The sequence below is a fragment of the Rutilus rutilus genome, assembly GCF_951802725.1.
Source record: "Rutilus rutilus genome assembly, chromosome: 1".
Taxonomy (NCBI): Eukaryota; Metazoa; Chordata; class Actinopteri; order Cypriniformes; family Leuciscidae; genus Rutilus; species Rutilus rutilus.
In genome coordinates, this window is record NC_140209.1 from 52,290,909 (window position 1) to 52,303,223 (window position 12,315).

Consider the following 12,315-nt stretch of genomic DNA (forward strand, 5'->3'; position numbering starts at 1 on the left):
CAGGAGGGTTGATGGTCATGCGCCCCTCTGTTATAAAGATTGCTACAGACCTGCAAGAACATTCAAGTCATTTCATGAAAGAAGCACAATCTGCAATCATAACATTTTATCACACACAATAAACACAGATTTTGAAAGCTTAACCAATTCCTGCATTTTTTTCTTCTTTGGATTCCCGTGACAGAACGACAAACAACAAGACGGATACAGAAGCACATTTATTGCTCTTGCCCAGGAGGGACTTTATTTGTTGACTTATTCTTAGTGTTGGCACAGCACTCCTTTCTGGACGATGCCACACTAAATATTTATTTACTGGATGGGAGTGAGCTATTATAACCAACTGAGCTGCCAGAATTAAATAACCTACATGGCAACATGGCAAAAAGTCATTCTTCGATGCCCAGAACATTTCTACCCATTGTTGTCGTCGCGCACACTGCTGACCTAGAACCAGTCATCAGCAACTATCTATGGACTTCAAGCCAGAGCCCCCCACAGACCCAGAGCTGAAACCTACTGAGTCTGACCTGGTCCCTGAGCCAGCACCAACGTCCGTCCCAGAGGGCGTGTTAGTGGAGTACGAAGGCATGGATGGAAGTCCCGCCCACACTCCCGCCGCTGAAGGTGAACTGCATCAGGCCTCTATTAATTGTTTTGAGGATTTGGAAGAGGATTTTCCCTGAAATCTCCCATCCCCGCTTGACCCACCCAGCCTCATTCTCCCATCTCCTCTACCAAAGACAGCCAGTTCTCTGGCCCCGCCTCCGCTGGTTCCCTTCAGTTCCTCGGCTCCTCTTCTCTTTGCTCCACTCTGCTCCGTGGATCTGCCTCTAGATTTCCGATCTCCAGCTCCGTCTTGGCAAATGGATCCCCTGGCTACGCCTCGGGCTACCGATCCTGTCACTCCACCTTGGCCTGTCGACCAGTCGGCTACACCTTGGCTCCTCCCTTCCTCGGCCTCACCTGGGACCGTCATCCTTACGGCTCTCAACAGGGCTCTCTTGTCCCTCTGGCTCTGCCTTGGTCAGTTGTTGCTTTGCTTGCACCATGGACCTCCGGGCCATCAGCTGCACCTCATCCCTCCACCCCTTCGACTCCATCTGGCTCCGCCTTCCCTCCGGCTCCACCTTGGTCCTCGGTCCCATCGGTTGCACCTCAGTCCTTCAGCAGCCTGGCTCCACCTTGGCTCGCATAGGCCTCCAGGACCTATGGTGTTGTCCAGTTTTGTCGTCTCCATCACCGGTGGAGCCAGGCATTGCTTTTAATCTTTGACTCCACCCTGGCTTCTCCCACCATCGGTTCTGCCTTGACCCTTTGTCCTGGCTGTGCTCCAAGTCGTCAGCTTTCTCCTCCCTCCATAATCTCTCCCTGGCTCCTTCCTCCGTCATCTCCGCCATGGGGTTTCCATCTGCTGGTTCCTCCCAGTTTCCTTCTGTCTCTGACTCCTCGTCTGGACTTTCTTTATAGTTGTTGGTTGGCCCTTATGGGAGGGGGATGTAATGAGTCATGTTCAGGTCTTTTAGTTCATTTGTGTTTTAGTTTGGTTTTCCAAAACATATAATGCAATGCAATACAATGATGATAGAGAGACGGACAAATAAACATGATCATATTTAATATTTTAATCGCGATTCAGTTTTGAATATATTTTATAATGTAATAATTTCACAGTTAATCTCCAAATGAATGTAGAAGCAACATAAAGACACTATATTTTAAATACTTGTTTAATGGCAAATGTTTATGAATGAAGGCTAGTATCACTGATACTAATATGCAGCTACTGATATCTCGATAATGTCTCCCCAATTTACAACATTAATTATAGCCATTCAACATTACAGTGTATTGAAAGCTATACATTTTTTAAACATTTATTAGGCTTCAAAAATATAACAACTTTTAATTTAAGTGAAATTAAAACAATCCTCACATAGGCCTAAAGAGGATACTCGACAGAACTGACATTTTGGCATAAATGTGTGTGTTACTGTTCGTTCAAGCGCGAAAGAGAATCGATTCTGGTGCGCTGTCTGTGCGCACAGCTGGTGTGTGTGTGTATGTGTATATAGACAGGACATTCACAGACTGCGCGTTCTCTTTTGTCTTGCCGCTCTTTAAAAGAGTTTGCGTGATCATATAATGTAACACTAGCCAAAGGATGGCATAAAAAACGGATGCTGCGTTAATTGCGATAAATATTTTAGCGCGTTAAACTGGACAAAAATGAATCGCATGTGCAACGCGTTAACATTGACAGCACTGTTTTTTAAATGTAATAATTAGGTTTCTTAGTTTCCAAGTGTACTTTTCTTATCAGTGTACTACATTAGGGTTTTATGTTTTATCTTTTGTTGTTTAATGAATGTTTCAGTCTCATGTGTTACATGATGGTGTTTTGTGTTTGTATGCATGACACTGTGTGCAGCTTCTATATTTACCTCAGCTTGTGGAAAAGTTGTGATGAACTTTGATTCATCATGTGGTTGTCTCTTTTCCTCCTGTTATTATGGTGGATGTCAGTATATGTAAAAAGTATAATAGATTTTAGTGGCATTGTGGCCTTGCTAATTCAGCAGAAAAGGGATGTTGGATTTACTGGTTTAATTTTTGATTTATTTATTTTGTTGTTGTTGTAAATTACAGTTTTAAAATGTAAAATGTACAGGTTGTTTTGTAAATATGTTTACATTTGTACTGTATTTTTTTAACAGAATTATTCTAGCAACCATAGCTACCAGTTTATTCTGTAAAAACCGAATTATATATTAACATGACTCTTGTCTGCGAATGCCGCTGTAGACTGTTTTCAGCTTGAGCGCTTCCCTTCCTCTGAGGAATCGATTAGTGCTTTTTATGTCAAGTCACACTCGATCCTAAGGCAATGTGATGTGAACCTTAAGGATCAATAGCGTTTTGGGTCAACATGGTTACACTTGGAGGTCTTGATCTTGAAATCGGTCAAATACAACAATAATTTTGTGGCCATATTTAATGCATCAATATTGCTGTCTTAGGTCTATTTTATGGAATAAGAACATTTGGGATTCAGCAAAGCCCAGGCAGGTTTGACTGAAGAAAGACAGAAAGTTGTTTTTCAACAAAACATTTTAACATCAAATCACTTGCCTGACAACAATGATAAATGTTACTTTGCAGCTCAAATCAAAGAATAAAAACTGCATTTTTCTGCCAGGATCATTCAGCTGATGCAAATGTACTTGCATGGGGGGAAAAAAACAACCTTTACCAATAAAGCAAATGGCTTGTATGACAAGAAATGGGAACCGTATAAGCAAATTCAGTTCAAGGTGTGGAAATTAGGGAACAGCCACTATCTCTGGATTTATAGATTTGATGAGACACCTAATTAGTCTCAAAGTGAACTAAACATTCTCTAAGGTCATAATCTGATTCTGTTCCCGTTCTGCCCTTGAGCGAAGCACTGAGCTCCAAGAGGTTTCTCCTTGAATTACGTGCGTTTTCCCCCCAAATAAATCGAAGGGGAAAAAAACAGCTCATTAAACAAATAGAAGGAGAAGGTCAGCTGAGGATTAATAAGATAAATATAATATATTTTTATGCAATGGATCACTGTGCATCAGATTCTTCAGGTGTGCTCACCAGCTGTCCTGTGCTGTAAAACACTGTTTACACCACACAGCTTGTCCTGACCTCTTTACAGCTCCTGTCAATTACCCACAATCTTTTTCAAGAATATTTCAGAAGAACTGTAAAGATCCTGTAGAATGATAATTTATATATACACTCACCTAAAGGATTATTAGGAACACCATACTAATATTGTGTTTGACCCCCTTTCGCCTTCAGAACTGCCTTAATTCTACGTGGCATTGATTCAACAAGGTGCTGAAAGCATACTTTAGAAATGTTGGCCCATATTGATAGGATAGCATCTTGCAGTTGATGAAGATTTGTGGGATGCACATCCAGGGCACGAAGCTCCCGTTCCACCACATCCCAAAGAGTTGAGATCTGGTGACTGTGGGGGCCATTTTAGTACAGTGAACTCATTGTCATGTTAAAAAACCAATTTGAAATGATTCGAGCTTTGTGACATGGTGCATTATCCTGCTGGAAGTAGCCATCAGAGGATGGGTACATGGTGGTCATAAAGGGATGGACATGGTCAGAAACAATGCTCAGGTAGGCCGTGGCATTTAAACGATGCCCAATTGGCACTAAGGGGCCTAAAGTGTGCCAAGAAAACATCCCCCACACCATTACACCACCACCACCAGCCTGCACAGTGGTAACAAGGCATGATGGATCCATGTTCTCATTCTGTTTACGCCAAATTCTGACTCTACCATCTGAATGTCTCAACAGAAATCGAGACTCATCAGACCAGGCAACATTTTTCCAGTCTTCAACTGTCCAATTTTGGTGAGCTCGTGCAACTTGTAGCCTCTTTTTCCTATTTGTAGTGGAGATGAGTGGTACCCGGTGGGGTCTTCTGCTGTTGTAGCCCATCCGCCTCAAGGTTGTGTGTGTTGTGGCTTCACAAATGCTTTGCTGCATACCTCGGTTGAAACGAGTGGTTATTTCAGTCAAAGTTGCTCTTCTATCAGCTTGAATCAGTCGGCCCATTCTCCTCTGACCTCCAGCATCAACAAGGCATTTTCGCCCACAGGACTGCCGCATACTGGATGTTTTTCCCTTTTCACACCATTCTTTGTAAACCCTAGAAATGGTTGTGCGTGAAAATCCCAGTAACTGAGCAGATTGTGAAATACTCAGACCGGCCCGTCTGGCACCAACAACCATGCCACGCTCAAAATTGCTTAAATCACCTTTCTTTCCCATTCTGACATTCAGTTTGGAGTTCAGGAGATTGTCTTGACCAGGACCACACCCCTAAATGCATTGAAGCAACTGCCATGTGATTGGTTGATTAGATAATTGCATTAATGAGAAATTGAACAGGTGTTCCTAATAATCCTTTAGGTGAGTGTATAAATAACCATAAAATGTATTTGGACACCTAAGTCACACTTGACTTAAAATGTATGAATGTCATATTAATTAGATCAAAATCAAATATCCAATTAGATTTTTAAATATCGTTTGCATATATAATTACAATACAGTTTATTCAGTTGGGTACAGAAATACAGTTTATTCTAAAGAAATATAGCACACTTTTCAAGCTAAACTTTTCACAAAAGATATAAGTAGGAAAAGAAAAAAGAAAATCCTACTGACCCCAAACTTTTGAAAGATAGATTACGAAAACTGACATTAAGATTAGTTGGTGAAAAGTTTGCAGATACCATGGGGTTGATATTTTGTAATCTTATGAAATAAAATGCAATGAAATTCAGATATTTTAAGTACGACTTAAGAGTCTAAACTTCATCCGAATGCGTGTCTGTAAGTATACAGTATGTAGGGAGAAATTATGTATGTAAGGGAGAAAGACAGTAATTGAAACAGTTCTTTGACCTGTCATGAATGAACTCAATTACCTGGAACAGGAAGCACTGGGAATATTTCCCACAACATTTTACAACAGCTTCATGTTCTCATATGTGGGAATTCAGTTCTTAACATGAAGTGGATGGCCTCATCACTCTTCCTTTGTTTCTATTCAGCATTGTTGGTGTGATAAGTGTTGTTCTCTCTTCAAAGCGATTTCTCTTTAAACCTTGATGCAGTGTAAAAAAACTTTTCTGCTCAGGGGCTTTAACTCCTCCAACAGGAGGATTATAATAATCTCTTATTGAAGAATTTATTCTTTCTTTTTTCAAGCTGTGGATGTCCTTCAGTGGTTTGATAAAACATAGTTTAAAAACGAATCCCGTTCAAACTTACATTGGATCACGCAGGTACAACGATGAAAATGAAAGGTCCCATATTGACAGTTTAATTGCTTTGATTTGAAAACGAAAGGCTATAGTCACAACAGGGTCTCTCTACTTCTGCCTATGCACAAAAATGAATGTGGAATAAACACTCATTTTGTCTACGGAATACATAATATTGAACGACCCTGGAATGAAAGGAAATCAAGTCAGCTGTTTTTCCATCAATGTTTGTTTCCATACAACAACATTCATGGTGACAATGTGTTTAAAAAGCTTAAAAAAGGACCAAAAACTTCAGAAGACTTGGATAGGCTGTTATGGACTACTTTTATGGTCACTATAAAAGTCATTGTATGGAGGAGATCTCTGAAAGAAAAAAGAAAAAGAACAAGCATGATTTAAATAGGGTTTGTTGCTGTCTGGGAACCTAAACTGGTCTAGGTTTGTATGGCCATATCTCACCCAAAATCAGACCAGCCCTTATGGTCCGTAATCGGGCCGAATGTGCCGTGTCTCAGCACAAATCGGGCCAAATCCGCACATCCAAAGTCTTGCCAAATCGGGCAACTATTACTGGGCCAGAGCTGGCTCACTTTTGATGAGCCGCTGCCAGAACACGGCCAAGTGAGCCGACACTCAGCCGCAATTGGCCCGATCGCGCTGGCTAACTGGGCTCAAGGCCTGGGCAGTCAAGATATGCAGCCTTACTAGGACGCAGTCTTCTGTTTGAGAAACACCCTTAAAGGGTAACTAAACCCCTGGTCAGAGCCTGACTCCACCCACTGGCAATATTTGAAAAATGCTAGAAAAGTGGGCAGACCCCAGCGGAGATAGAGGGGATGAACCGTGAGCGGAAGGGCGTGCACCTGAGACCTGCTGTCAGACTCTCTAAAATGGAGAGTGACTCACAGGGTCGCAAGACGACGTAAAGTACATGATGCATCTGATGAGTTTTATCGAGTTGATGTCAATAGCGCGCGCTCTCTATAGGCATATTCATATTTTGCCGCTATGTGAAAAAATCCAGCAAAATGCGCCGACGCGTTTGTCGACCCCAGAGGATTAACTTTAGCCTAACCATAAATTGTGATTAAAATATATATAATCACTCACATCAAGACGCCGCTGCGGTGATGGAGTCCATGCAGGATCGAGGAGCAGCGTTTGGCACTGCGTCGCTGTTCAGCGCGAGCTGTGTGGAGAAGCCAATTTCCACCTCTATTGCGTTGGAAAAGCAATTCCGCGTAAAATGCAGGTTTTACACTCACGGTCTTCCAGGCCAAGTGCATGCAAACACTGGCGCCTAATTTCCAAGTCTGCTGGAAAGCTATGCAGTCCAGCAGTGCAGTTGCACCCAGCAACAGTACACCTACCACTGTACTAAATACAGATAAATCTACGCTAGCTCATCCAAGGGCGTGGTGAGCTCGTACCAAGGGAGGGCGTGGTGAGCTGGAACCTGCCTACGTCACGCAGTACCGCTTACGTCACGCAGTACCGCAACATCCAATAGGAAAATTCAACTGCAGTAGCCACCGTTCAACCTGAAGAGGGCAGCACTCAGACGTTTTTACACCATATATTGTAGAATTAAAACACTTTATACCCAAATGTCAAAAAAGTTACTCGAATCAATGAACAGCACTAATAAAGCCCCATTCTTACAGATCATTAACTAAAAAAAGTTGGTTTAGGGTTTAGTTACCCTTTAATGATGGCTAAACGAAGCATCAAGGCTTTCTTCTCAACTGTATAGCAAAAGGGTTATTCGAAGCTTTTCAAAACGGTGTACAGTGTGCCCATCTATCTAGTGGTCATACAAATGCATTGGATGTACCAAACTGCTGCTTCCTACACATGCTGGTTCAGTTTTGGTTATGCAAGTATCTTTTAATTTCTTGAATGAAGATAACAGACATCGTCAAAAGTGATTATTTTACTTATTGTGATTTATTACTAGTACACCGTTAATGAAACATAAATCAACAAATTAAATCTGCGATCTGTTTATTTTATTGCCTATAACTATTATTTCATAGAAAAAGTTAATTTGGGCTTTCATGAAAAATGATGATGTATAAAACAAACATGTGGCCAATTGAAGCAAGGAAAATCACTTTTTGGGATTTGCTCCTTATGAACCAGATATAGGCAGTCATGTGGTTTTCCGCTGAACAAAGCGTCGGACGTTACAAATCGCTTGCTTTTGGCAAGAACAAACCAAGGTCCCATACTGTTATGGAACGCAGACTCGGACAAATTACACAGCAAAATTCCTTTTCTAATGTAACCAGACAGAATGTTTTGTAGCATAATAATGTATTTAAAACAAAAAAAACATAATATCACTAGGCGCGCGGCGTTTCCATTACAGATTTGCGCAAAACTTTTGCGATTTTTTTCTAAATGTCGACAAAAAACTATTGCGAAACGACGGCGTTTCCATTAACCGATGTTATGCGACTAATACTTCATTTTTTCCTCTTGCGATAAGTAAAGTCATTCCAAAAACCATGGCAACGGACGTTGGTAGGTTTATGTAGCCTTCTAATCCCAGCCACTGCACTAGCCATTATTATTAATCGAAGGAGATGTATGTGTGTTTTCCAAGCATTAATGGTAAGAAACGACCCTTATACTTGTGAGCGGCACATAGGACTATGAGGTGTTTCTGGGCGTTTCTCCCTCATATCTGCTTCGAGGTCTTGATTGTGACATTCATTTGAGGTTTAGAATCCATTATATATTCCTGTAATTATTTTGTCTTATATGAATTTAATAAAGAACTCTGTCTCGTATTCTGTCCAAACACACTGCGTCATCTAGGCTACGTCAGGTGACCTATAAATGCGCAAAAACTGTTTCCATTGCATTTTTGCGAATTATTTCTTTTTCGAATTGCCTGAAAAATCACCTCATGCGAGCGTAAAAACTTTTTTGCGATAAATGGGAGTTTTAGCTAAAATTATGTGTTTCTATTATGCGTATTTTCAATTCGCAATTTCAATTTGCGCAATTTGAAGGGTAATGGAAACGCGGCTACTCACTTTAATGGTTTTACAGTACAGTTGTGCTTCGCTACAAGATAGCTGCCATCTACTGGAAAACAAACATTTTCAAATTTAAATTTTCAACTACAACCAATAGATGGCAGTAGAGGATTACTCAATGGCTCATGTACCATTCCCATGTTTTTCATTTAGATTTGTATATACATTATAAATCATTATCATAACAATAAATTTAATAATTTTAGCATTTCTTTGTATTAAAGTATCATTTTTTTTATTATGTCAACATTTTAGTCAAACCTGAACATGGTGTTGAACATGGTGTTGTCACCTGAACATGGTGGTTCGCCATATGATGACAGGATGCTTATTTTGCAGCACAGAGCAGAATGATTGGTAACAGGTAAGTGAATAGAGCAGTGAGAGATATAGATGACTTGATATGGATGATAATGGAAGTCTCTGTCTTACAGGTGCAGGAGATCGTGGGTGACGGAAGCAGGATGGCAGATGGAGATCACACCTCGCTGGATTGGAAACTGGTGACCGCGACACATACAGTGCTGAAATGTGTTATTATTTTTTGACAGAAGCTTCGGAATCAAACGTAACATCACTACATTTTTTCATTTTATTTTAAATGGAATATTTAAGCATACTTACGGCTAGCAACCACAACTAATCATGAGGCCAGGTTATTGAGAATGTACATGCCAAGTTGTGGCGTGCCATGCCTCAATGTGTTGCATTGTTCAGTAACAAGTTAAAAATTACAATTTTAAAACAGGTCAGGCCAGAACAATAAATATTATAGCTTCAAAATTGAAACATGCAGTCATGTTTAAAACACAACAGTCTAGCAGTTTTGATGGGTCACCATAGGCATAATCTCTTCATTACGCTAGAGGTTTTTTAATGATAACGACATTCAGTTGCTTCCAGTGGGGGGGAGGCTGGAGAAGCTGATGAGCTGCTGGGATACTTCGAATATGATTCCAACTCTGCTGATCCAGTGGTTTTATGATGCTCTGTTTACTATCCTTTAATGATAAATGTGATGCATTATTAATGCATCAAATCTAAATGCACAGAGTCAAAAACAACAGCATGAAATCAATGGTTTGGCAACGGTACTAACTGTGCTTTGAGTTGAAAACAAAGACTGAGTTGAAAACAAAGACTCTAATCAAAAACGTACCAAATAGACATGATTTCATAATGCATTTTCTCTTATATAAAGGATTAGAGCAATGCAGTGAAGATGTATTTTTGTAGGCAAACCCATAAGTTAGCATCAAACTGGTTCCCTTTACAAAAACCCCAAGTGATTTTTCCATTGGCTTTTGAATTTTTGTTCATCATGATAATCTTCACAAAGGAACACAACTTTAATTCCGAAGCCTAAATACAATCGGCAGAAGTAAAAAGCTAAACGAAGGCTATGAACGAACTATCTACAGCACGTTCGCAAGACTTCAACGTCACCACCATTAAGCTTCCGACAACATCAAGTCTTTATTGGGAGGTGGAATTAAATGGGACATATTTGAATAAAACGGTCCAATAGCTGGATGTTAATCCTGTGGCAGGGCTAAATGACTCATACTGAGGAGGAGGAAACGTCTGAATCAATATCTCAGAATCCTTCAAAATAAGATGACTAATTTATTCAGCTCAGTCATGCAATTCGATGTCTGTAGGACACTAGTGGATAATCAAAGCCAACTAAGACTGTTAAATTTCTCTGCTCTTTAAATTCTGAGACACAGAGTTCTTGTCTTACTGTAATTAAAAAACATTTTTTTCAGCCTTTGGTCAAGATTTTCCTTCTATCAGGAGAAAAGAAAGCTGAAATGTTCATGATTTGCACATTGTGATGTATGTGTAAAATAAACTTCAACAGGTGAACTTCTGTTATATATATATATATGCAGACACACACACTTGTATATTTAATGGTATTTACAATTTTCAAAATGTTTTCAAATAATCTTCACATTTAGATTAAAATGTAACCCTTTAATTAAAAAAGACAGCATGACTTATTTGTGTGAGTCATTTGACAAACATATGCAATACGCATAAGACAAACTTGGATGTTATATAGGACAAAACAGCAATGTCTACAACACAATAATACTGCTCATGCACACTAGCAACTACGTTGGCCACAATGTTTTATTAATATCTGCAATATCTGCCATTTCACAGCATACACTGGTATTGACATTTAGATTGTATTGCGTCATCGCATGAACGGTTAAGAATGGCAATCTTGGAGGCGGTGAAAGATTTATTGATCGAGGTGCAGATGCATCTGTTTCTAAAACCGTATTAAAAAAATCTTTAGAAAACTTGTGACAGCGTTTTAATTTACTAGTGTGATATATTCAAAGGAAGAAGGGCAAAAAAGTCAGGGGTGGCGAGTAATCCAAGCTTTTTATTACTCAAAGAAAAAATGAACAAAATAAATACTGTCAGGCTCTCTGCCTCCACAGTCACATACACAGCAAAATAACAGTCTCTGTGAGTAACCAGTCTCTCCCTCTCCCTGCCCCAGGTCTGTGGGGCGCTATATCTTTTCTCTACGCCAATCACTGGAATTAGAGACAGGTGGTAGTTATCATTCACTTGACACCACTCATCTCCGCACTCGTTCCCCCGCTACAGACCTCGCTTTACCATGCCCACCACACAGCATATCCCCACCTCCCGACTCAGGCTGGGGAGCTATCCGGCCTGCAGCCCACCCCCCCCCCATTTCTAGAGAGTAAGTCAGCTACAGCCATCGTCTGGCCTGTGGACAACCTTGAATTTAAAAGGCTGTAAAGCGAAATACCAATGGGTGATCCGCGCGTTGGTATCCTTCATATGGTGGAGCCACTGGAGGTCCGAACAGAGAGTAATTCCCATCCCATGAGGTAATAACGGAGGGTGAGGATGGCCCACCAAATGGCCAAACACTCTTTTTCAATGGTGCTGTACCTGGTCTCTCTGTTTGAGAGCTTACGACTCAGATACAGAACCGGCCGCTCCTACCCTCCGACCACCTGGGACAGGACTGCACCCCGTCCGACACGTCGGTCTGCAACAAAAAAGGGAGATCAAAGCTAGTAGAGTTTAAGAGAAGCCCGTCGCACAGGGCGGCCGAATTAGCTCTGAATAATTAGGAATAAACCTTCTATAATATCCCGCCAGCCCCAGGAACTGTCTCACCTCCTTTTTGGTCTTGGGATTTGGGCAGGCTGCAATCGCAGCAGTCTTACCAATTTGGGGACGCACCTGCCCATATCCCAAGTGAAAGCCCAGATACTGTACCTCCACACACCCAATTGCACACTTTTGGGGGTTTGCCTTGAATCCAGCCACCCTCAGCGATCTCAGGACAGTGTGCAGATGTTCCAGATGCCTCTGCCAATCATTACTGTATATAATGATGTTGTCAAAATAAGAAGCAGCATACGCATTACGTA